Source organism: Amblyomma mixtum, chromosome 3 (genome assembly GCF_055824585.1).
Source record: "Amblyomma mixtum isolate Tamu chromosome 3, ASM5582458v1, whole genome shotgun sequence".
Classification (NCBI taxonomy): Eukaryota; Metazoa; Arthropoda; class Arachnida; order Ixodida; family Ixodidae; genus Amblyomma; species Amblyomma mixtum.
Window position 1 is genome coordinate 324,530,047 of NC_143014.1, and position 24,628 is coordinate 324,554,674.

Below are 24,628 nucleotides of genomic sequence, written 5' to 3' on the forward strand. Positions count from 1 at the left end.
GCAGGACGTCCGAGGGGGGTTCACTGTCCACTGGGTTTCTGAGTAGCTTGGTTTGCTGCGCCTACATTCGGTAATCTCTCTGATCATTTAATTAATCCGCAAAAGTTTGTAGCCCCGCAGGGGCGTCTGATTCATGCAGACGTTGGTGAGTTGCGACACCACGGGTTCCTGGGCATCCGCAGGGATATCCCCGCAGAGGGATGATGGTGAGCAGTGCGTCACGACGGACCCGAGCACCTGCGCTTAGCCGTGAGTCGCATCGCCGTGTCCAGGGAAAAGGGGATCCTGGTGGTTGAGCCTATGCCGAGCGTTTCCACCTTTAAGGTCCCTCATTGGAGGCAACACACCACTTTGGCCCCAGCTTCCTGCAGACAGCACCTCCGGCCTGACCCGACCGGGGAAAATCGGCAGTCTCCTTTTCCTATGCTCCCCTCCATCTTTAACTAACCTATCTTCTTTCTTACAACTCTCCTGTCTCCTCCTCCCTTCTTTGTTTTTCCTTTTTTCTTGGCGGCTACGGTTAACCTTGTGTGGGCAACCACCCTGAGTTGTTTCATATTTGGTTATAGTTGAGGTGTACAGCTGGCGTGCGCGCGACTTGCTCGCAAGTTCCTGTCCCGTCCCCTCGTTATGCTCCATGGTGGGTGGCTGGCACCATGACTGAAAAACTTGAATTTTTTATGGCTCCCCCCCCCGTTTTCTGAACCTGATCGCTCTCTGAAAAGAGGGCAGAACAATGCATGTGAGTTTTTCCGGAAAAGAAAGGTAACTTTCCCGAAATTCCATGTTGTACTCAGCAATACAGAAGAAACACAAGCAACACTGATATCACCGTTCCTGGTAGCAAAGTGCTTGACAGATACCTTGGGCTTTGGGTACAAGGTGTCAAAAATGGCCAGCGGTGACCTACTGCTCGAAGTGCATTACACCGTCCAGAACTCTAAATTCCCAAACCTCATGTCCATAGGTGATATTCCTGTCTCCGTTACTTCACATCGATCTCTATACACTGTCCGAGGCGTCATACCTGAAATTGACTTTGTCCACCTCTGAAAAAGAAATGCTTGAGGGCCTTACCGATCAAGGTGTCATAAATGTTCAGCGAATAAAGACCAGGAAGACAACAACGAAATAGAAACGAAACACCTAATCCTCACATTTAACACCAGCATACTAGCTGAATTTCTTGAAGTCGGATACTTTAAAAAAAATTATGGCTGAGGCTTAGCTAAGGTTAAGCCTAGTCAGATGCGAAGCATATTGGTGGCTAGGCTTGGTAATACATGGCTTTCCTTGGTTGCATACTTGGTCATTTTAATACAACCACTAGAAGCCTTCGTCGTGGGGGAGGACAACGGCATGGCTACAGCGGAACGCCGACTAACCCCGAGACTCGCGTTGGGTGAGCGCCTGGATTGCCACGGAAGCCGCGTCTGCCTGCCCGGTGGAGCGAGCGTTTCATCTACACCGAGTGTGAACGCGCGTTCGAAATGCGAGGGAATGCCGCTCGAGGACATTCCGGCGTCTGTGCGATGGCATCGTCACGACGACGTCACGGTGTCACGTGGCGTGACGGCTAGGGGTCCCACGGCGACGGCGCGAGGTGGAGGCCGCCTCTCTCATCCGATGTCACGTGGTGTGACGTCACGGCGTCACGTGGTGTGGCGTCACGGTGTCACGTGCTGTGACGTCACGGTGTCACGTGGTGTGACGTCACTGTATCGCGTGGTGTGACGTCACGGTGTCACGTGGTGTGACGTCACTGTATCGCGTGGTGTGACGTCACGGTGTCACGTGGTGTGACGTCTAGGGGTCCCACGCCGACGGCGTGAGTGGTAGCTCTAGCAATATGCTTCGCATAAAATGTAAGACCTTACATACCCAACTCACGAAGATGTTTCAATTGCCAGAGGTTTGGCCACGGCTCACAGAGTTGTGGCGGCCGCAAAACTCAATCTGAAGAATATGTTGCTACACCGCGGTGTGCAAACTGAGAAGGAGTACATGCTGCCTATTCCAGGGCTTGTCCTTCTTGGAAGAAAGAAATAGAAATAATTACTCCCAGAACTGCTGAAAACATTTCTTTCAAGGAAGCAAGACGGCGATATGCTCAAACAAACAGGTTTTCCGTTAGTGCAAAAACAAACTTCGCCGATGTGGTGCGTGTGCGCGGCGCACCACACCACGCTTCGGCACCTGTCCAGGTCACCATCCGCGCCCTCGGGTGTAGTAGCTAGCGCTACTCCGCCAACACCAAAGGAGGGGACGCAGACCCCCGGTTCGGCGGGCCTCAAGTCCTCTTTCCACAGGTCGAGGTCAAACTCGAAAATCAACGTGCCTCCTGCACGGTCATCCAGCGCCTCGGCAGAGGCGATGGACACGACCCAGGGCAGCCCCGTGCCGTCCACGTCGGACGGTGGGCGGAGCTCCCTGGATCGGTAAAAAAAAACAGGCCCCGAGTCATAGGGTCATAAACAACTTGATCTAGTTTTTCACCCTTTGGAAACAGAAAATTAAGATGGCTCTCATAATACTATCTTGAAAAAGCAAAAAAATCTGCGTGGCGCATTGTTGACCTAAAGCGCGATGAGACGAAAGCCTTAAGCGCGGTGTTGCTGCTTGTGTCACTGATGTGCAGTTAATTTGTTAAGCTTGCGTCGTCATCGCCCGTTCGGCTGTACGCCTTCCTCGTTGGCAAATTGGTTATTGAGGAAAGGAAATGTATGTCTCACATATCTCGGTGGACACCTGAACCTCGCCGTAACGGCAAGAGAGGAAGATGGGAGTGAACGAAGACACCGTATTCACTAGACGCGCCTTTCTTCATTCCAAGCCATAGAGCGATAACGGCGGAACGGTTAGCGTGCTCGTGTCACACTCCGTAGACCCTGGTTCGATTCCCCAACTCAGCCAATTTCCTACTCGGTTTTATTTATTTATCCTGACTAGAAAGATTAATTAGGCTATTTGGTTAATGAACTAATTATCTAAACTGAGCCCCACTTACGTGGAGCATCACTATACGATTCCTTTAACTGGTTGCATGGTTACAAGCCAAAGCACAATTGGCCCCGTTTGAAATTCGTGCACTGTGACGTCACGACCATTACGACCAATTGAAAAAGGTCAGCGTAGCTACGGTGGACGGTGGCCACCCGAGGTCTCTCTTTGTCGGAGTGTTGCTTTCGCAACAAAAAAACATTAAAAGATTTCAATAGCCAGAGGCTGGTTTTGTTGCGCTGTTCTTCGACTGATGGGTCCTCAATTTTGTCGAGCGGCTTATATCTGCCTCTCCTTGTCGCACTTCCGGTTCTTGTTGTGCGAGATGAGAGCCTCATGCTTGTTGGTGTTCTTTCGTAAAATGATTGGGCTACAGCATACGTGGCGCATTCACAGCAATCTGCCTCGACTACATCTGCTTTTATTCGGAGGGAGGCTGAAGGCTGGTGAAGGTGCATTTTTGCCAGTGAGTGCCTGGATGTGCGCTCAAGTGCACTCATGCACACACGCGCACCACGGCTATTTTTGAGATAGGAGGTTATGCTGCTAACGCAGTAAAAATATAAATTGGTGGGGGTTTAACATAATTAAGGAGAGAAGACGCGAGAAAGAAGGTGTTTGTGCTTCAATAGAGGGCACACTTATACCCCACCTTAAGGGTATGACGGACATAGCTTCAGTAGGTTAATGTTCATATATGCAGAATTGGCCCTTCTATACTTAGCATTCATAGATGGCAGCGCGTCCTCACACCATGCACTATCATAGCAGTGGCGCAGCGGTCAACAGATGCGCCACTGCACTGATAGGTGGCTACGCCTGTCACAGCCACCGGTAGGGACTTTGGAACCTATGTTGTTCTTTCCGAGAAACCTCTCCTGAGCAATCGTAAATTTAACTTAATTTTTATTTTAATTAAGAGCTGTGGGTCCGCAGCAGCTGCGGCGGCAGCAGCACTAGTAGGACTAGTGGTCAGTTCAGCAAAAACTTTGTTAAAATAAATATTGAGGGGGGACCCGTCGGTTTGCGTCGGTTTGCAATCGTGTAAACACAGTATTGATCACAGTGCCAAGTTAGAGGTGCGCCTATTATGCGCGGAAATAAAAGAAATCTGGCTTTTCACGTCCAACCTAGGGGTGCGCCTATTATGCGAGTAAATACGGTACTCCGCCCGCAGATCAAAATTTCGGAAGGCGCACGCATCAGGAAAAGGCAACCAATCAGCAGGTTGGGCTTGATAAGCATATACCTGTTGTGTTAGAATGCACTGTTCTCTGAACAGTGACCTCGTTGAACAAGGCGGTACTGCGTATTTAACTATCACTTGGCTTTTCCACGCGCTAAACATTTCTATTAACACGAAAAGTTCTCACAGAACTCCGGACCGTCTCATCAGAGCCAGAAATTTTAGTGTAAGGCATGATCTCCATGTCATTTTTGAGTGTTGACTGAAGTATGTCCCTAAAAAACAGAGCATCACCACCAAAAAGATATGATTTCGTTCCTCACTACAGTTTCTCGTTTTTCGCACAGACACCAAATCACTAATCACAGCACAAACGCCCCCTTGATGTGAAGGCATGGCCTAACTCGCAAGGGCCACGTTTGCAGTGTAGGGAAGGTTGTTGTGGCCAATTGAATCTACATCTGCTGAACTCGGTTTAGTACAACGATGTCAAGGAATGATTTAGGTAATGCTGCAGACATGTGAGTAGAGGAAGTAATAATCAAGCAGAACCTTTGTCATCTGCCTTCTGGAGACAAGGGAAAGCGATCAGTGAGGACAAACTTCTATAGCGACCATGTCCAGAAAAGAAACATGTGCACTTAGCCGCCTATTAAACATAGCTGCCAGGAAGGGGTTGTCTGTAGTTCAGAACAACAAAAAATAAAGGTGCACTTAAGTCTCCTTGCATGCGAAAATGCGAAAGAATTTCTAGTTCCTTTACCACCTATGCTACACAGTAATACAATTAATCACAGTTTGTAATTATCAAGTAATGTATTGTTGGTTAATTATTTGTTATTAGATATTGTTAACAACTTTAATCAATTAGTTTAAGTGAATAGTCAATATGGTATATAATTGATTACTTAGTTAGTTTCATTAAATAATTATTCATTTCTTTGTGATCTTTATGGTTCCTTCAATTCTGGAAGAATTACTAACAATACTCCAATTTCATAAATTACTCGGCGTAATTAGCTAACTTAGTTACCTTATTAGTTAAATAATTATCTTATTTAGTAGTTCAGTCATTCAAACTTTCCATTCAGTCGACATTAATAATTACAAATCATAAGTACATTCTCACTGGATGATCGACAGTTCACTCTGTCCACAGCCCGTGGTGACACATCCGGTCCACGCCACTCATTAGGCAAGAAATCCTTTCTGGTTAAAAACCCTGAAACAATGTGTAACAAAATATCAACCATTCCACAGTATTTCCTTGTTGTCTCAGTAAATGTGTTATTGCAATCAATGTTGGAAGGAAAATAACCCCATACTAATCTATTACTTTGCTGTAATTGATCAGTTACTTTGCTGAGGCCATAATTGACCGTTACAACCAGTTGCATTTCAGGAGGAGTAATTGTAATTGTAATCTGTTACTTGTTTTCTGTAAAATGTCCAAGACTGCTAGAGAAGGAGCCAGCATCAACTGTATGGCGAAGCTGATTCGCACTCTTATCGAAGCATTTGTTAACAGATATGCAGTTGACTGTAACGAAATGGGCAATACTTTCATTCAATGACATTGTTGTTTCTGTACTTGCCCTCCCCTCTTTTTCCTAGCTGCCTTTCACAGAATGCCTTCTGGTGCGTCGAGAATATGAACCGAGGGGTTGGGCTGGTAGATTAGAATTTGGGTAATATGAAACCTGACTGGATCGCGACAAATTGCTATCATTCAAAATGTAGTATCTTCCAAAGCAAAGAAATTGCATGCACACGCATGGGAAATGCTTTTACGCCGATTTGTTTATGGCTGTGCAGCCACAACTCTCTACTCGTGCATGCAACGCAAATGGTGATTGCGATGCGTGGGCAGCACTTAGTGCTCGAGGGAACCACGTGTTAGTATCATCCGTAGTGGTGCAGAAGAGTTTTTGCAACATCCTAAATTCTACACATTGTATGCAGTGCACTCAGGCCAGGGAGTTTTTCCAATTCATATCGGCCGCATTCATATAATCAAAGAAGAGAGTGTACTAATCACTCTCTCATGCTGGCCTTTTTGTCATATCAGCGGAGAAGTTGCAACACAGGCAAATCAATACTGTCGCAGTATATGCAAGCACAGTGAACTATGCCAGCACTGTTGAACGTACAAATCTCCCCTCGTGTTTGAGCTTGGCGCCTGCTTTTCACCTTTCACTGTGCTGAAACTAGGAAGCTATGAAGAGTTTCCTTTGGTCGCAAGTTTTCTATGTGCTGGTGCAACAGCAGTGATTACTAACGCCGGCTAAGTCCAATCTGGTGCCAACCAATTTAATTTCCGCTCGAGGAAAATGCTTTTCAGCTGTCAACCTCCCAGTCTCCTGTATAAACGTAGCAACAGTGGCATATTTCACGCCGCTGCTCACCTTATCACTGGGCGCACTGCAAGAAAATCGTGTGGTTGAACTTCGTGCACATTGATTCCGAGGCGACATTTGCATGTACAGCCCACTGACGAGAGATGCCAATGGGCACTGGACCTCCTTTGGACATCCTGTGGATATTTAGGTCGTCCATGGGACGTCCAAGGGAATTTCAATGTCCATTAGGATGTGCATAATGTAGCCGAGTGGTAGAACTGTCGCCTGCACCGGTGGTGTCTGTACAGGCAGCAAGGAGCAGAGTGGGAGCTGCCCAGGCGAAATGGGTCCAACAGGAATTTCCAACTGGATCCAGTTGGAATGTCCATTTGGTTCCAGTTGTGTATTTGGAGCCATCCAGTCACGACGTTTCAAATGAACACTCTAATTGGTTCGACTTGACCTGTCCGAATGAAACCAATTGGTTCGAAGTACACGATTGCAACCAGTCAGATATTGGATCCATTTGGAAGTCCTGTTGTATTCTTCCCGAGAGCTTCAAAGAAATTTTCCTGCAGGGAACCTGCCAGAATGCATGCGTTTGGCATCTATCGATATCAAGCTATGAAATAAGGGTAAAATTATTATCCCGCCTGTCATAGAAGTTGATTTACAGGGTTTTGAAGTTGCCACTTCACGAACGGGAAGAAAAATTTGTATTCCTGTTTCTTAAGTGACAAATTCCAATCCTCATAACTCAACTTGTATTGGAGGAAGGATAATTTTACCCTTATTGCATAGCCCCATAGCGCGATGTCAAGAGAAACGAGTGGCATGCAATCTAGCCAGGTTTGTGCAGCAAAATTCCGTTTGCAAAATTGCATAACATGTATAAATGCAAAGACTTATTGTACACAAAATAAATAACATATTTGGAATCCGCATGCAAAAATACAAGCTTCCTGACAATTTCATGGCTGTGACTTTACTAATAAATTGTTTCAAGATCCCCTTGCTCTCTTAATGCACTGGAACAATTTTTTTTTGTTTGACTGAGAGCCTGCATGCCATTCTGCAGGAAAATGCGAGGTTGGGTGCCGTCCTGCTTGTTGTTATTTGAGATAAGTGCATCATCTCTGGCACGTGTTCAACTCCAGTTGATATGAATTTCACCTTTGATGCTTGTCGGTTCGACCTATTTCTCCTCTTTGCAGCCAGCAAACACCGCGGATCAGCCGAAGCGGCCCCGCCCTGGTGCTGTCATGGCCCCACCGCTCAGCAGGTTGAAGCAGAATGTGACCAGTTCTGCCGCCAACATCGTCGCCAACATCGCCACGGGGGCCACAGGCAGTGCGCGTCCCAAAGTCAAGCTGCTTACTTTGTGGTCACAGATGTTGTTGTGTTACAAGCATGTTTGCTGACAGTACTATTGGACTACTACCGAGGACGATGAATCTGGCTAGGCACAAGACTGAGCTCTAGCTGTTGACTGGAGTGTCACTTACCGTAAAATATCAAACAAGCGCTCCCATAAAATTTGGAGATAATCGTGAAATATTGTGGGATGGATACTTGTTACCTCCAGGCGCGAAAATCCAGAACGCACGCATGATGGAATGGATCCTCGTTTGATCAGATGACAGATCATTAGAAATAAACGTGAAAGAACATATAGGATTGTGTGTGGACAGAAAGTAAGCGAACGTAGAATGTGACCACATAATCTGAGACCCTCCGTCTGTCAACACCACTGCATGCGGCTTGCAATTCGTCAGCTCTCCCTTTCCTATGCGGCTTTCATCACGTTCACGGAGTTCCTATATCACCTTTCTGGTTCCTTCTTTCGATCCTCCCAAGCTTTTCTTTATAAAGTCCTTGACGTTGAGCTTAGGCGTATCATCTGAATGACCTAAGTGCCATGTTCACCTCCCTCCCCCCCACTCTCCCTCCGCGATGAGCATCGAGTAGATGCGAAACAAGGCTCCTGATGCGTCTGCAGTGTTTTTCAACTTCTTCCATGCATGGGGGCGTAATTGCATGGTATTTTGTTGAGTGTTTTAGGAAAGTTCAAAATCTTAAGAAAAGGGAGTGGGCGCTAATTCGAACATGAGCAGATGGTCGGTATTTTACGGCACATGCTTAAGTGACGGAGCACCATGAATCCATGGCTTCGCCCGGCATTGAAAACTGCAGCTCTCAGTGGTAGCGCACAGGTAACGGTGAACACAGGGGTGCGAAACAATGTGGTGCGATCCATGCACACTCGAGACAAGCTGTGTCAAAACCCAGACCCAGCAGTCGATGTCAGCACAGTGCGGCAAGGCGCAGCACCTGAACACTTCAGACAAATGTGCCATTCCTTTGTGTGCCAAAGATAGGACTGTCAGTGGCTAAAAAATATCAGTGGCTCAAAAATGGTTGGTGTATGTTCATTTTTCTTAGCGTTTTCTTCCTGCCCCTCACTTAGACCTGGACGAGTGAAATGCGCCGGAGTGGTATGTGGCTGGCATGCCTGTTTGCCGCCAGTGAGAATTATATTCGGAGAGTTCAGTAACAGAGCTCAGTTTGGATTGCCTGTCATATCTTATACCACTCCATGCTTTCACCCAAACCCTCACGGAGGGTTCGAAAAGTGATATATTAAACGGAGCAAAATGCTCTTGTGGGTAACTATACTAGCGCAGATTCCACAACATTGCATGCCGATTGTGAAATGCAGAGTAGGCCTCTAACCACAGTGGCTTCGTTGTGTGACCAGCGCCGGCTGTGACCGCTGCACTGGCGCCGTCGGCAGCTGGCAAACGGAAGCACTGGGGCCTCCAAGGCCCGATCCACGACCTCGAGGAGAGGATGAAGGTTCTCTCGGGCGAGAAGGAGCAGCTCAGCCTCCAGAGCACCACAAGAGTGAGCTCATCTTTGACCTTCCTCTACATCGCAGTTTTTGCACCAGATAGGTGCGAAAATCAGAGGCTGGCAGCCATGTGATTGCGAGGCTTTGATGCCAGGGCCCGTGCTCTGCAATCAATGAAGCACTCCTAGGCGTTCCTACAATATATATGTATATATACGTGTATAAAGTGTGTGCGTGTATATATATATATATATATATATAAGGAATAAGAAAATCTTCAAGGCAACTGACTAAATATATAATAAGTTGGGGAAGTCACATTGAAAAACTTAACAGATTTATTCAACGTTTCGACCAGGGACTGGTCTTTTTCAAGAGTGATCATACAGTGCACGGATGCATCTTCTTATAGCAGTGAACATGGCACACAGAGGGCTTGAAAAGAAAAAATATCAGCAAATAAAGAAAGATAAAAAATTAAAGATGAGAAAAAAACACAGGGAAAAGAGGAAGGAAACCCAAACGCCAAGATGGTCCAGCAAAGGCGCCGCTTGAAACAGGTGAAAGAGGGAGGCGGCCTGGGCGGGCACGCGACTAGTTCGGAAGAGGGAAAAAACGTGGGGGTGGTTAACAAAAGAAGGTAAGTGCCTGCCAATTGTGTGCGTCAGTATGGCTTCTAGCCGCGTCTGTGTGGCCCCGCGCGACTTTAGGAGATAGCACGAGCACGCACAGGTTGCGGCTGCGCTTAAGTGTCTGCGCTTAAGTGTCCGTGTGGTTCGCATATGGTGACCACATGGAAAGGTTCCTCGCTTGCAGGAGTGGAAAAAAAACGAATAAAAGAATAAATAAATACAGAAAATGGCACTGCGATGGCCAAAAGAAACAAAAAAAAAACACACACACACACACGCAGAGGTGACATGAATGCACAGAATACACAGAATACACACAAAATTGTGTCACTGTTGTAGCATTTTTCAGGAGGAGATATGTGGGGAAATGTATATAAGCCCAAAAATGAAGTTAAAGACAGCGGCAGAGTGTTAGAAAGTGTGCCAAAAAGACAAATTTCATCCCAGGGAACACTGCTTAGACTTAACACAACAATATTAGAATAAATACAAATACCAAGCGAAATAATAGAGGCGCACAAAAATACAGTTCAAGAGTAGAAAAATGTCCTAAGAAACAAAGTTTACCCAAACGCAGTGATCAGCAACAACCAAACGATAATAATGCGATGAATACACATGAGAGACGAGCGTCACAAAATTCGTGCTTAACCACAACAAGAATAATGTCAGTACCTCGACCAGAATGGAAAGTGTTCGATACAGAACAAATCGTTACGCAACTGTCATCGTAATGGATTTCACACACAATATTTTGGATGCAAAATAGTTCACAAGGAAAAGAAAAAAGAAACAAAACATTGCAGGAAGATCTAGCCGGAAAGGCAGGAAAGTTTGCCAGGGCTCTCATTAATACCAGCAGACAAGGTGTTAAATTTAAATATTAGATATGATTCACACGCTTCCCTGTCGTGATGTGTCTGGAAGCCAGATTGCAATATGGTGGCCTTGAACCTTCCAAATGGATGGCCTTTTGTCGTTACGTGTTTTGAAAGCGGCAGATCTGGCAGAGATCGTATATGTGCTCTGTGGTTATTTATTCTCAATCGGAAAGGAGTTTCAGTTTGCCCAATATACTGAGCACGGCACATACCGCACTCGAGAAGGTAGACCACGTTGCTGGTGTCACAGTTGAAATCTCCTCGAATTTTGAATGAGAAAGACGATGCTGTGCTGTGAGCTTCTGTGACCTTATTTATCATTGGACAGAGTTTGCAGCGCGGTTTATTGCAAGGTGTGCACCCTGAGACTACACCGTTGTCTAGTTTCGAGGAGGTTACGGCATCTTTGATATTTTTTGCCCTCCGATATACGACACGGGGGGCTTCGGGAAGCAAGCGCTTCATTTTGTCGCTCTGAAGGAGAATGTTGTGATGCTTTCTGAGAATAGGATTAACATTCGGTGCTGATGGAGAGTACGTTAATATCAGATTAGTTGGGTAGTTCGTCTGCGCAGTCTTGGTGCTATTTAGCATTGTACGGCGATCATGTGCTGCAGCTTTTTCCAAGGCATCGTCAATGATAGACCTCGGGTAGCGCTGTCGGACTAAATCCTTGCGGAGTATCTCACAGTTAGAAGCGAAGTCCTCTTCACGCGAGCAGATACGCTTAAATCTCAGAGCCTGGCTATATGGTATTCCTTTCTTGCAATGTTTAACGTGGCTACTTTCAAAGTGCAAGTACTGGTGCCTGTCCGTTGGCTTCCTGAACACGGAGGTGACAAGCTTGTTTTGCGAGATCTGAAGTTTGACGTCCAGAAAGCTGATCGTAGATGTCGAGTAGGTGTGGGAAAAAGAGATGCTTCTGTGAGCATTATTAAAGTTAGCAATGAATTTCAGTAGCTCTTGTTCACCATGGCACCATATAAGAAATATGTCATCTATAAACCTCCTATAAAAAAGGGGTCTGAAGAGACAGCTCTCCAGGTATTCAGTTTCCAGAATGCCCATAAATATATTGGCATAATTAGGACCTACTCTTGTGCCCATTGATGTGCCACTTATTTGCACATAGTGGTCGCCATCAAATTCAAAGTTATTCATTTCCAGCACCAGATGCAGAAGTGTTTCAAGGGTCGTGCCATCCACTGGTCTTTCCACTTTGGAACCTATATATATATATATACACACACCCACACACACAGGGTGTCCCCGCTAAAAGTAACCACGCTTGTAAAAAAGAGGATGTTCCCTAGTCCAGTGAGACCAACTAAGGGTTGTTGGCAATCGCGTGTCCTAGTATGCGGTATATTTTTATTATGCACACGTGATTAATTAGCAGAGACTAATTAGCTATCTTTTTAATTATTGCCGTCAGGAAGAAAGTGTCAAGGCAGGAGTTGTAGATCCCATGAAAAAAATAACCGTTTGCCGTGTTTGCAGCCAAGTACCACTGATACAGCTTCTTTTATTTCACTTAAAAGGAAGCCCGCGAAATTCAAAAAGAACCACGTGATAGGGAAGCAGTTTCAGTGCTTCCAAACGACCGATCAAGCAACGACATCCGCTTATGTTTGCAACGCTGTCCCGAACAGGGTTCGGCGTTTTGAGGTGGTGGCGAGAAATGCGCCAGGAACTGCTTATGCGGGATGGAAAGTGAGCGGGCACTGCTTTTCAAGAAAGTGAAGCGCGGCTCGCACGGAGCACTTTTTCACGCGAAACCTCGCCTCGAGTGATAGGAATGTGGTCGTGCCGCTAACTTGCATCGTCACGCGCTGAAGAAACGGTCGCCATAGCGCTGATGCGAGAGTTTCTGGCGTATATCCAAGGTAGATATAGCATGGTAGCGAAGGCTCCATAGACGCCCATTGGTCCAAACAATGGCGGCTCATGGGAGCACCCCAGCGCCACTATTTTGGGGGGCAACCTACGTATGAATGACGTTGAATGACGTCACGCATACGTATCTTTTGGCGCGAATTATAAAGTGGCCTTTCTATAGAACCCGCATTTTCGAGCCGGTATCACTTCAAGGTTGCCTTTCAGTGCGCACCAACCTTTGCCAGTCAAATGTGCTCGATTTCCTGCTAGTTATGGCCTTGTTAATGTGCAATTGGGAACCCAATGAAAGTGACTGGCAAAGAAGCTAGCATAGAAAGGCTGCAACACTTTCAGACGGTGGCTAAGCATGCATGATTCGTAGTGGAAACCTTGGTGAAAATACTGGTGCTAGTACCGTTGAGTATATCAAGGTACGATGCACAAAGCACAGGCTCAAGTGCACAGTTTGCAATACAGTGTACAGCAATGGTTTTCATATTCATGGTTTATTACAGCAACCAAAGAAATACAGTGATAAAGCACACGAACGAAAAAGGCGCGTCACAGGCAGCTGGAGCAGTAGATTTTTAAGCTGGCTATTTATCTCAATGGTCACAGTGCGGATAGGAAAAAGCCCTGAAGTTCCACGAACGTTGCCAGGTAGGAAATTGAAAAGTATAGAAAACAATGCTACGACAGCTTCCACTGCGGCAAACATGACATGACATAAGTAGGCGCATCAACACATTGACCATGCAGCACACAGGGATTACTCTTCACATTTCATTTCTTCAACTGAAAGAATATAGCAGCTATGTATACACCTGCATGACAATATTAAAAACAAGATTTAGCATCAACAAATCTGCACAACGCTAGAGCATTACACCATACATAGGGCCTGCGCACAACCTCGAGACCTCCTTGTCGCTAACCGAAGAAATTTGAAGCAATTCTAATCAAACTAAAATATACATGAAGTGCAGTTTAAAGAGAAGTGCAAGGACATTCAATACAGCCACTCCTTCCTCGAGTAGGCACAGCATCGAGACGCAGCCATCCTGGCCGCATATACAGAAACAGGTCGAAGTGCTTGGAAGAAACCCTCAGGTCTCGCAGCTGGCACGGCGTCTTCTGCAGGCTGAGGTTGCGGCGGAACTGCACCCACGTTTTGCACCTGGACATGAAGCAGCGTCCACGTTATACAACTGCACCCAAATGAATACCATATACTCCAAACGTCAATACGCCAAGATTCCTTTAACTTAAATGCAGTACGTTATAACTATGCCAGAAAATGCTCGCGCCAAGCCTCCGCGCCTCAGAGTGCGGTTACGCTCGCCTGATACTACGCGGCTAGCTGCTTTTCTATGCTCAAAGAGTGACGAGAGCGATGCAGCGAAATGAGTTTAAAACTACATTGACGGTCATGTATACGTAGAACGGCAATAACTATTGCTGGCCGAATTCAGTTAAGGCACAGTCAATGCGGCGCACATACACATGGTTGAGTTTCGATACTGTCAGTTGCGAGGGGATCCTCAAATTGGCTTCAGGGTGCTGCAAAACCCATTAATGTCATGCTCAGAGCTGTTAGGCAGCGCAGTTGGTTTTAAATTGACCATGCGGCAAGTAGAGGGCACGTGGTTGCTCATGAGAGCCCGGTATCAATTTCACGTTGGTGAGAGTTGGCTGCACGAAACTAGCTATAAATAAGACAAATGATTTGTATCTTTTGCACATCTGATGACTGCAAGTGCGTGCCCTGCAATTTACTAAAATATCCCGATAACATGAAGCCAAGTGCGTATGAAACAGTTACAGCTACAATAGGCGCGGAAAGCCCGACAAAATCATATCTAGAGCAGACGACAAAGGGAAAAGCTCACCTGCGAAAGTCCAGAGGGAAGCGGTGTAGACTTGGTAAGACACCCACGGTACAACCCACGCTGTCAGAATGTGCCACGGAGCAAGGCTTCTTCACATGCCGCAACCTCATCTTGAAATGCAGAGCTAAGCGCTTGAAACGATGAGCGCGAAGCCTCGGGAAAAGGTTTCGCACTGGCCGTACACCGAAGGAAACGCTGCAGCGGTGCAGCGGGGTGCAGATCCTGCCTAACGGCGACAGAGAAGCGACGAGAAAGGACCACAAAAACTTCTGAAAGGGGCCATTTTGAGACCGGCGAGCTTAATTTGCACGCTTTCCAAGGCGCGCCGTAGCAGGCAGCTGGAGATAAGAAATCGCTTCGTAAGCTGCGGCCGGGTACCGTAACAAGGCCTGCAAAGTCGCGCTGCAAATGCACCGCATACTCATCAACGGAGGGCGCAACAAGAGCGTTGCAAAAAATTACAAAATTCAGCGTAATGTTTTGCAGAAATAGTTTACCTATTTTATAAACGTGGCAATAAAATATTCAATTCTTTTTGTTGTTTTGTAGCATTTTATCTGTGCTTTTGAATTTCATGTTTGGGCCGCCCAAAGTGGCTGTGCTGCAGTCGCGCTAAACCGTTTTTGGGCCCAGCCTTCGCCACCATTCTACATCCACCTTGGTATATCTCGCAACCATCGCAAAACGCCGAACCCCGTGCGGGACAGCGTTTCAAAGCTAAGCGAATGTCGTTGCTTGGCCGGTCGTCTAGGAGCGCTGAAACTGCTTCCCTATCACGTGCTTCTCTTTGTATTTCGCGGGCTTTCTTTTAAGTCAAATAAAAAAGCTGTATCAGTGGTACTTGGCTGCAAACACGGCAAACGGTTATTTTTTATGGGATCTACAACTCCTGCGTTGACACTTTCTTCCTGTAGGCAATAATTAAAAAGTTAGCTAATTAGTCTCTGCTAATTAATCATGTTTGCATAATAAAAAAATACTACAGACTAGGACACGCGACTGGCAACAACCCTCAGTTGGTCTCACTGTGATAGGGCACTTCGTCCTTTTTTAAAGCTTGGTTACATTTAGCTGGGACACCCTGTATATATATATATATATATATATACACCGGGTGTCCCAGCTAAATGTAACCAAACTTTTAAAAAAGGCGAAGTGTCCTAGTCCAGTGAAACCAACTCAGTGTTGCTCATAGTCGCGTGGCCTAGTCTTGAGTATTTTTATCGCTCTTCAAAGTTAATTATTAGTAGTTAAGTTTAATTAGCTAACTTTTTAATTATTAACTTCAGGAAGAAAGTGGCAATGCAAAAGTTTTAGATTACCCCGAAAAACCGCTAGTAGTGCTGTTTCCGTCAAGTTACGATTTACGTTGCTTCATTTATTGGCCTTAAAAGAAAGTTGTCACGTGACCAGCTGCTCGCTCATTTCTCTGCCCCAATGTGCACGCAAAGTCTTATCGAGGAGAGGACTTCAGAAAAAATGAATTTTATTATTTAAGGCACGTATTGGGACGTTGAAGTCGCACAGTTGTCATGTGGAAGCCTTTTTTTATTGTGCGTGTTATGGTTAAAGGCCGGTAAAAAAACTACTTTACGTGATTATTACTTTGCTCTAAATGCCTCAGTAAGCTGTTTCTCAAAGCGATCTACAACTTCTCGATTGACACTTTGTTATTCAAGTCAATAATTAAAAAGTTAGTTCATTAATCTTAACTAATTAGTCAACCTTGAAGAACGAAAAAAATACTGCAGACTAGGTCACGCGACTCTAAACAACCCTCATTTGGTTTCGGACAGCTAGCACGCTTCGTGTTTTTTAAAAGCCTGGTTACTTTTATCTGGGACACCTGGTATATATATATAGGAAGGGGTATAAGGGGCTCGTTATAAATATGACAGAAGCCAACAGCCACCGAAACCAAGGGGCACAGGGGATATTTTTTAATTAATTTATTTTGTGCTGTTGATCAATTTCGAATATTACTGAATATGTTATCGCTTAAAGCTAATTGATTAGAAAAGCAGAAGAAAAAACAACCACATGCCGCCGGTGGGATCTGAACCCACGACCTCCGAATTACGCGTCCGGTGCTCTACCTCTCAGCTACGGCGACGGCTGCCAAACCTTCTGCTTTCGGGGGTATTTATGTTTACAAGTAACCTAACCTTGAGAGTGTTCATCAGTGCCACCCACGTTCATAAGCGGCGGACGTACAACGTCCTGAGTTACCGAAGGTGTGACGTAGAACGTCATCGAACGGAGATGGTGGAAGCTGCGTGAGAACCCTCTTATGCTTCCTATGGCGTCAAGGCTGCCAGAACCGAGGCCCTCGCTAAACAATTAAGGAAACAAGCGAAGGGAATGAGGGGCTCGTTATAAATATGACAGAAGCCAACAGCCACAGAAACCAAGGGGCACAGGGGATTTTTTTTAAATTAATTTATTTATTTTGTGCTGTTGATCAATTTAGAATATTACTGAATGTGTTATCGCTTAAAGCTAATTGATTAGAAAAGCAGAAGAAAAAACAACCACATGCCGCCCGTGGGATCAGAACCCACGAAAGCTTCCACCCTCTCCGTTCGATGACGTTCTACGTCACACCTGCGGTAACTCAGGACGTTCTACGTCCGCCGCTTATGAACGTGGGTGGCGCTGATGAACACTCTCAAGGTTAGGTTACTTGTAAACATAAATACCCCCGAAAGCAGAAGGTTTGACAGCCGTCGCCGTAGCTCAGAGGTAGAGCACCGGACGCGTAATTCGGAGGTCGTGGGTTCGGATCCCACCGGCGGCATGTGGTTGTTTTTTCTTCTGCTTTTCTAATCAATTAGCTTTAAGCGCTAACATATTCAGTAATATTCTAAACAGATCAACGGCACAAAATAAATAAATGAATTAAAAAAAATCCCCTGTGCCCCTTGGTTTCTGTGGCTGTTGGCTTCTGTAACACACACACACACCCACATATATATATATATATATATATATATATATATATATATATATAGCGAAGTATAAGCTTCGTTAAAGGAAACATATTTATTAAACTCGACGTTTCGATCGGAAGACCGATCTTCTTCAGGAGATCAGAAGATCGGTCTTCCGATCGAAACGTCGAGTTTAATAAATATGTTTCCTTTAACGAAGCGTATACTTCGCTATATATATATATATATATATATATATATATGCGTACTGTGCACATTTGCACCCTCGTATCGGCATCCAACATAGCGAGGCAATGAGCCCGCGGGAGAGGCATTCGATAACCCACCAGTGGCACCCGCACTAAACGTGTGGAAAGTTCTTGGCACATATCCAATGCAGCGCTCTCATGGATTCTGTGCAATGCCGCAACGAGTGACTCTGTGACCATTTGACGGCTGCCTCGGGTAAGTGCCTAAGGCCTGGCTTTAAAAGCGTGTAATGCATTTGCCTTGGACACATACAGCACCAACTTCAAACCGGTGTGTGTCTCAACCTTTGTCTTCACCCTTGCCTTGTAATGCGTTGCAAGGTTTTCAAAAAACGGACCAGTGAGCCTAACTTACACTATGTTGGGGATCTGCATTATAAGCATTGTAATCATGAGTGTGAATTGTGGCCGAATTGCTTTTAATTGTACGTTTAGTCAAGCTGCATGCCCAGTTCTTGGTAGACGTGGCTCTTCTTTGAGTGGTCCGATCAGTGCTGTGGACTACGCTAGTAGACAGGTCGTGTAATCAGTGGTCTTCACTCTGGAGTAATGATGGATGACATGTGGAAGGCCACCTGAAAACCCTGCAGGGTGCTTGAGATCTGTGGTTGTGCAGTTACTAGGTGCATTGTGATGTTAAATCGGGCCGCATTCTTTCTGGAATCAAAGCCAATATGTGTTCACTGCAGGTGCCGGCAATTCTACTCGTTACCAACATAACGTTCACAACACACAGAGTAAGATTGACCATGATATGGAGCAGAGTCGTCACTTTGCAGCACAGTGGGGAACCCTGTTTAATGTGGATGTCTGCTCGAGTCTCCTGCCAGCCAGCACGCTCTTGAGTGGCTTAAGTGTCTACCTTCACAGGAGCGCTCGTTCTGTTCGCATAAATTTCTAGAGACTTGTCCTTCTAGTCACTACTGTGGTCCCACTGTTTGCTTCACGGCTCTGATGAGGGCTTTTGCAGCGGAAGCTTTACTCCCATGCAAAACCTCAAAGTCATGTTGCTCCGGAGAATGACTTTCAAGCGGTGGAGCAGGGGCGTGGCTGTGCAGTCATGCCATAAGACTCAGCGCAGCTGTGGCCCATGAACCAAGCGGCGTTCGCTTGCGTTCGCAACTGCATTGAACAACGTGATCCAACGCTTACCTCGCAGATGCGCTGAATCACGTGACTCTCCATTCATATGATAAGACAATAAAAAGCGTGAAGTGTTACTTGACGTTCACAGATAGCCATGGAGGAGTCGCATGCTGCAAGCAGTGCTTCGGCTGTGCATCGTAGGCGGCTGATTGAATCTGATGACTCTTAGAATCAAGAATGTCGACAGGGCACGTTGGCGAAGGATAGAGAGAGGAAACATGCTAAGAATGAAGTAGAAAGCGACGAGAGGATCGCCTTCCACTCTCTTAACTAGGCTCAGCTGGGTTCAATCCAAGGCATTTTTTTCTTTGTTCCTGCACTCATTCATCTGTTTGGCATAAGGAAGTTCTGTCGGTGCCCTCTCGCTCAATTCTGCTCAGCTCTATTCATGCTCTAGATCAGGGGATCTCATACTGGCTCTGCAGGAACCACTACTCCCTTTGGAGTGCTTTTTGGGTTCCCAGACCAGTTGCACCTATGCATGTCTCTGACCCTCCAACCTTTACTTTCCCCCTTTGTTTTGGGTCTATTCGCAGCAGACTGTTTCTCTAATTAGCAGGTGATTAATAACTCACCTTAGAAATTTCGATGCAAGCCGGAAGGGACTGATGTGTTAACTCGCGAGTTCCTTGGCGTCTTTTGAGAGCCGTATTGCGTGACTGGTAACTGAGTGGATTCCAAGAGAAGCCAGGCGTAGCAGGGGGTGGCAGAAAACTCAGTGTGCAGACGAGATTAAGAAGTTTGCAGGGGTTACGTGGTCGCAGCTGGCACAGGATAGGGCAAATTAGAGCGATATGGGGGAGGCTTTTCTCATGCAGTGGTGTAGTCGGATGATGAGTGTTCGAATGAAATGGCTGTGTCGTACTTCCCTCCGCCTGTTTTCCAGCTGCAGGCGCTCCAGAAGGTGGTCGCTGAGCTGAATAAGGCGCGCACCAAAAATGCCAAGCTCTCTACGATGGTCTTTGAGCTACAGCCGGCACTGAGGTAAGTGGCACGGGTGTGCGAACCGCAATCAGAACAAGAATACTGCTGATCGAAACAAATTTACTGCTTCTGCTGACCACGCAGTTTTTATTGAACATTTGCAGCGCTTCAGTTTGATTTAAGTCGTTGTTGGTTGCCTTTGACCAGATATTTATGCACTCATTTCACTTCTGCTTGAGTTTGCTTGAGTTGAGTTTGCTTGAGGCTGCTTGAGTTTAGTAGCAGTTTGGAGAGAGAACTTTATTTCAATGAAATACAGTCACCGACAGATTTTTCGAACTTGGCGGGACTCGAAACATGGACCGAATAATCGAACAGTCCGAATAATTCATGAAATTAAAAAAAAAAAACTTTTTTGCGAAAATTGGCGCTCCCTATATTCAGCCTACAAGTGATAATAGAGTGAGTCATAGCCCTGCTTTCTTCATGTCCGCACCCTATCACATGATACCAGGTAGTGCAACGCAGCCGCGAGTATGCCGCGAATGAGTGCACTCGCTGCGCGAAGCAAGAACAGTCAGTTTGCATGGCGCAATGACGTTCGCGAAGACGGGGAAGTAACCCATGGGCAAACCACGGGAAGACGCGAGCGGAAGCGAGCGCCTCTGAAGACTCCGCAAATTCCGAAATATCAGTCATGAAAATTCCTATGAGGTTCCTATCAGGTTCCTATGAGGTGCGCGACGGTTCCTTAGCGAAGTCCGAAATATCACGCTAGTCCAAATTATTGGAGTCTGAAATATCGGTCGGCTACTGTATTAAGAGTCCCAAATTGTCCTCGGCCAAGGTCAAGATCACTAAAGCCAGCTGTGTAGGATAGCTGAGCCCGCGATATTGGGGGATAAGTCACCCCCAGTGAAGTCCGTGTATTTGAGGCCTTTATGTAATGAACGTGTAGCGGCAGTTGTACTTGGTAAAACGAACTCCCTAGGCCGACTATCTGTTATCTTCCACTGGGCAACAAAATCTGGTACAAAAGTTTCAAGACTATAAAGCATGAACTGACATGAGAGGAGAGTCAACAATCGCAGTGATAGACAGCAGTTGAGATAATGTGTCATCCTCCAGCGCCGTCGGCGCATCTCCTCTGCTTTCACTTTTGGAACGCCATACCACATGGCACTAGAGCAGTTCATGCCCAAAAGCAGCGAAAAATGATACGACCTAGCAAAAACAAAACGGCACAAGCAAGGCGCGTCCATCGCCGTCACGCTGGTGCTTTGCGTAATTCCGTCTCCGCCGATAGCTCTCGCGCGTTGGAACTCCAGCGACGCAAGGCAAAGAGTCCGTTTCCTGGGGCAACAGCGGCTGCTAATACAAAAGAGGGAACATGCAGGAAGAATGCGCCTCCGCGGTCGCGGCCGGTCTACGGCAGCGACACGACTGTAGGCGCTCTCCTCTAGCTTGGCCGCTGTGCTCCCGCCTTCCCCGTCTCCTCACCTTACAGTGGCGTTGCGCGAGCTGCGGCAGAGTGGTGGCGGCTGTTGCACTATCAGACTTTGAATAATGGGGTTTTCTGTAAACATTCTCCAGATGATTTCACCTACATTTCTTGTTTTAGTTTCCGTTCTGCATTGCCCTTTTGGATTTTCTCGCGAAAACTTCGTGCAACGAAAACCTCGATGTAATGAAAAATCCCCGAGTTTTTTCAACTTCGCTAATGCAGGTTTCCCTGTATATACCAGCCTAAGGTCAAGCACTGTCGCCTAGTTGCGTTCACCATGTAGCATGCAAGAACACTGCCATAGTTGTGATTAACAACAGAAGCTGTATTGCATAGGTTTTATGGGAGCTTCGATGGGATTGGCTCACAAAAATGTAGCAAATAGGAAAACACAGCCTAAGGGAACTTAAGAGCAGGGTTCTTTTGCAAGTCAGCTGCTGGTTATACACTGGTAGTAGCTACAGGTGCTGTAGCCCCTTTTTGTTGATTTTGCTGCTACACTAGAACCTCGTTAATTCGGTCCCCATTAGTTCGGATAATTTACTGTTTCTAGAGTCCCTCCAAGCTCTCAACCAAGTCTATGTCATTAGAAGCCTGTTTATTCGAATGCCCCAGGTTGGCGTCGGCTAATTCAGACAGCCTCCCGATGTGACGCCGTGGCAAAGCACGACCTGCTCGAGAAGCAGTCGTACAAATATTAGTCTTTAGAGACCTGAGCTCTAATATTGCATTGTTTTTCGTATCCCTCTGACATGCGCAACGGCAGGCGTGTTTGCAATCTGCACGCCCCCATCGACAGGCTTACAGAACCCATGAGCCTAGTTCCATTTTCGGAGCTTCCACTTAGAACGGAAGTTGCCTTGTTACTGATCTTTTCTTTTCTTGCCTCATGAAGGCAGCTTGTTGATGCGGCATTGGTGCGTGCCTCTGTCGTTTCTCTCTGCGTGGTATCTCCATTTCCAGCGCGCAGAAACTCTACACTTGTCGCGCTGTTTGCCGTTTGTGTGGAGAAGCCTCCTGTATTGCAAACCCACATGCAAAGAAGCTACAGCGCTACCACGTTACACAGTGACTTCGCAGGGACCTTTAAACCATCATGTGTGTGCGAATTAAAGGATTCGATGGAACTGCAAAAAATCGCCGTTGTCGCATTGTTTTCCTCCTTAATATTTCTTTTCTCAAAGCTAGGCACTGATCTTTTTCTTTCGTGTGAGTTGCTTTTCTCTTATTCTATAATTTCAGTTTCGGATAATTCGTACATTTTCTCCACTCGCTTTCGACTGAAGTCCGAATAAACAAGGTTTTGCTGTACTAGGCTGGCAATGGTGCTGGAGTGACTCTGTGGCTCTTCCACCTTTCTCTCTGCACTCAGCACAACGGAGGCCAAGCGGTCTTCAGCAGAGTCGGAGCGGGTCTCGCTCACCCTTCAGCTGACATCCGCCACAGGGCAGGTGGCAACACTGCAGTGGTCGCTGGCCGAAGCCACTGCGGCGTTGGCAGGGCTTCACTGCGAGCGTGCGGTCCTCATGGTGCGTTCTCCTGTTCCTTTCTTCACTGCAGCTGCTCTTGGATGTTGCAGGATGGAATCGTCAATGGTGGGCTCTCCTGAGGGGGGGGAGATGTGATAGAACTGTGGCAACCATTAGCACCAGTCTCCGCTGGGGAATCTGAGAAGACTTTTTGCAGAGAAGATACTTTGGGGTGTGCTGGAAAATTATCAGAAGTATTGTGCTGCTGCTTGATTGGCTCAGCTGCTAGTGTACTAGTGGTTACAATGAATTAGTTGGGACGATCTGGATGAAATTTTCTTTGCAATTTCTGAGCTGGCTGCTTGAAAAACCCTAGACCTTGGTTTCTGGAATAGGCAGGGTGATAATTTTACCCCAGGTGGTCGAAATTTCCGGAGCCCTCCACTACGGCGTCTCTCATAGCCTTAGTCGCTTTGGGACGTTAAACCCCATAAACCAAACCAAACCATTTTTTGCGCTTGGGGAAAATGCTATGGCATGCATTATAGCAAGTTCCCTGCGGAGGAATTTTTGTAAAGGTCACGACAAATGCTAACATGACACATAACAGAAGTGCACAGACACTGGTTTGTTCGAAATTAAATGACATATTTTTAATGTGTGTGTAAAAATATTCTCCCTTAAGGTTTATAATTGTGACTTTATTAAGATTTTTTACAAGACCCTCTTCCCCTTTTAACGCAGAAATGGCTTGCAAAATGATACAGGTTAAAATGAACTGCCCTGAGAGCTAGCTTTTTGTCAGTGTCCATTAAAACTTTTTCTTTCGTCAAGAGACAGCAATGTGATAGCCCATTGAAAAGATATCGGGAAGTTCGCTTTAACAAATGAGCGGGCGGGAAGCAAGGGAGATTGCGAGCACACGCCTCACCTCCGACATTTTTTTACTGTGCCTTCTGGCCTAGTTTTTGTCTGCATTCAATTGTTAGATCAGTATTGATGGACTAGGTGCTACGCACGAGCTTGCGTTTTGGTTTTGCCGTCGCTGTATGGCTGCGATGGCACGGGGCAGAGGTAGCTGCAAGTGTAGCTAGGTTCACTTACATGGTCCACTGCTTTTCTAGCGTAAAGCTACACTAACCGGGCCAGACCCGAGATTCGCGTCAGTGTGCGCAGCACGTTATGCGCATGCGCGAGAGCCGCGTGACTTCACGAGAGGCGCAGGTGCGTCGCCTCCTCGTCACAGCCGGTTCGCGCTCCTCTCCGACGCCTGACCTTTAGCTGGAGCCGTGTTTACGACAGTTGCGCTACTGCGCATGCGCGAGGAGGGTGCGCCGCGTATATATAATGCGCTCGGCGGAGAAAAGACTGTCGCGCTCGACATGGAAGCTAAGGAGAGTCGAGCCGCTGCCAGACGGCGCAGAAGACTGGAAAATTTAAATTCTTCCGATCCCGAGGTTGTCCAAGCATAACCGTCGCTTTACGCTCCGTATATATGGGCATAGCAGAGCTAAGCCACTGCCAATATTTTAGTTGACTTGTATTAGACTTTAGTTATTTGGCCTGTATTATATTCAGTCTCTCATTTCATTAATCGTTCATGGTTGATCATAGTGTTCAGTCATCATTACAGCTTAACTTCACTTAGTTTTGGCTTCTGCACTTGGCTAATTTCGAAAATAACTACTTCAATTATTGTACTGTGTCCTTGGGCTCCCAACCTTTTCCTT

At 46.3% G+C, this 24,628-nt stretch overlaps 1 pseudogene; it reads left to right on the forward strand.

Moving 5' to 3' along the window:
- The window catches only part of LOC149355804 (uncharacterized), a 72,334-nt pseudogene that overhangs the window by 10,157 nt on the left and 37,549 nt on the right, over window positions 1-24,628 (forward strand).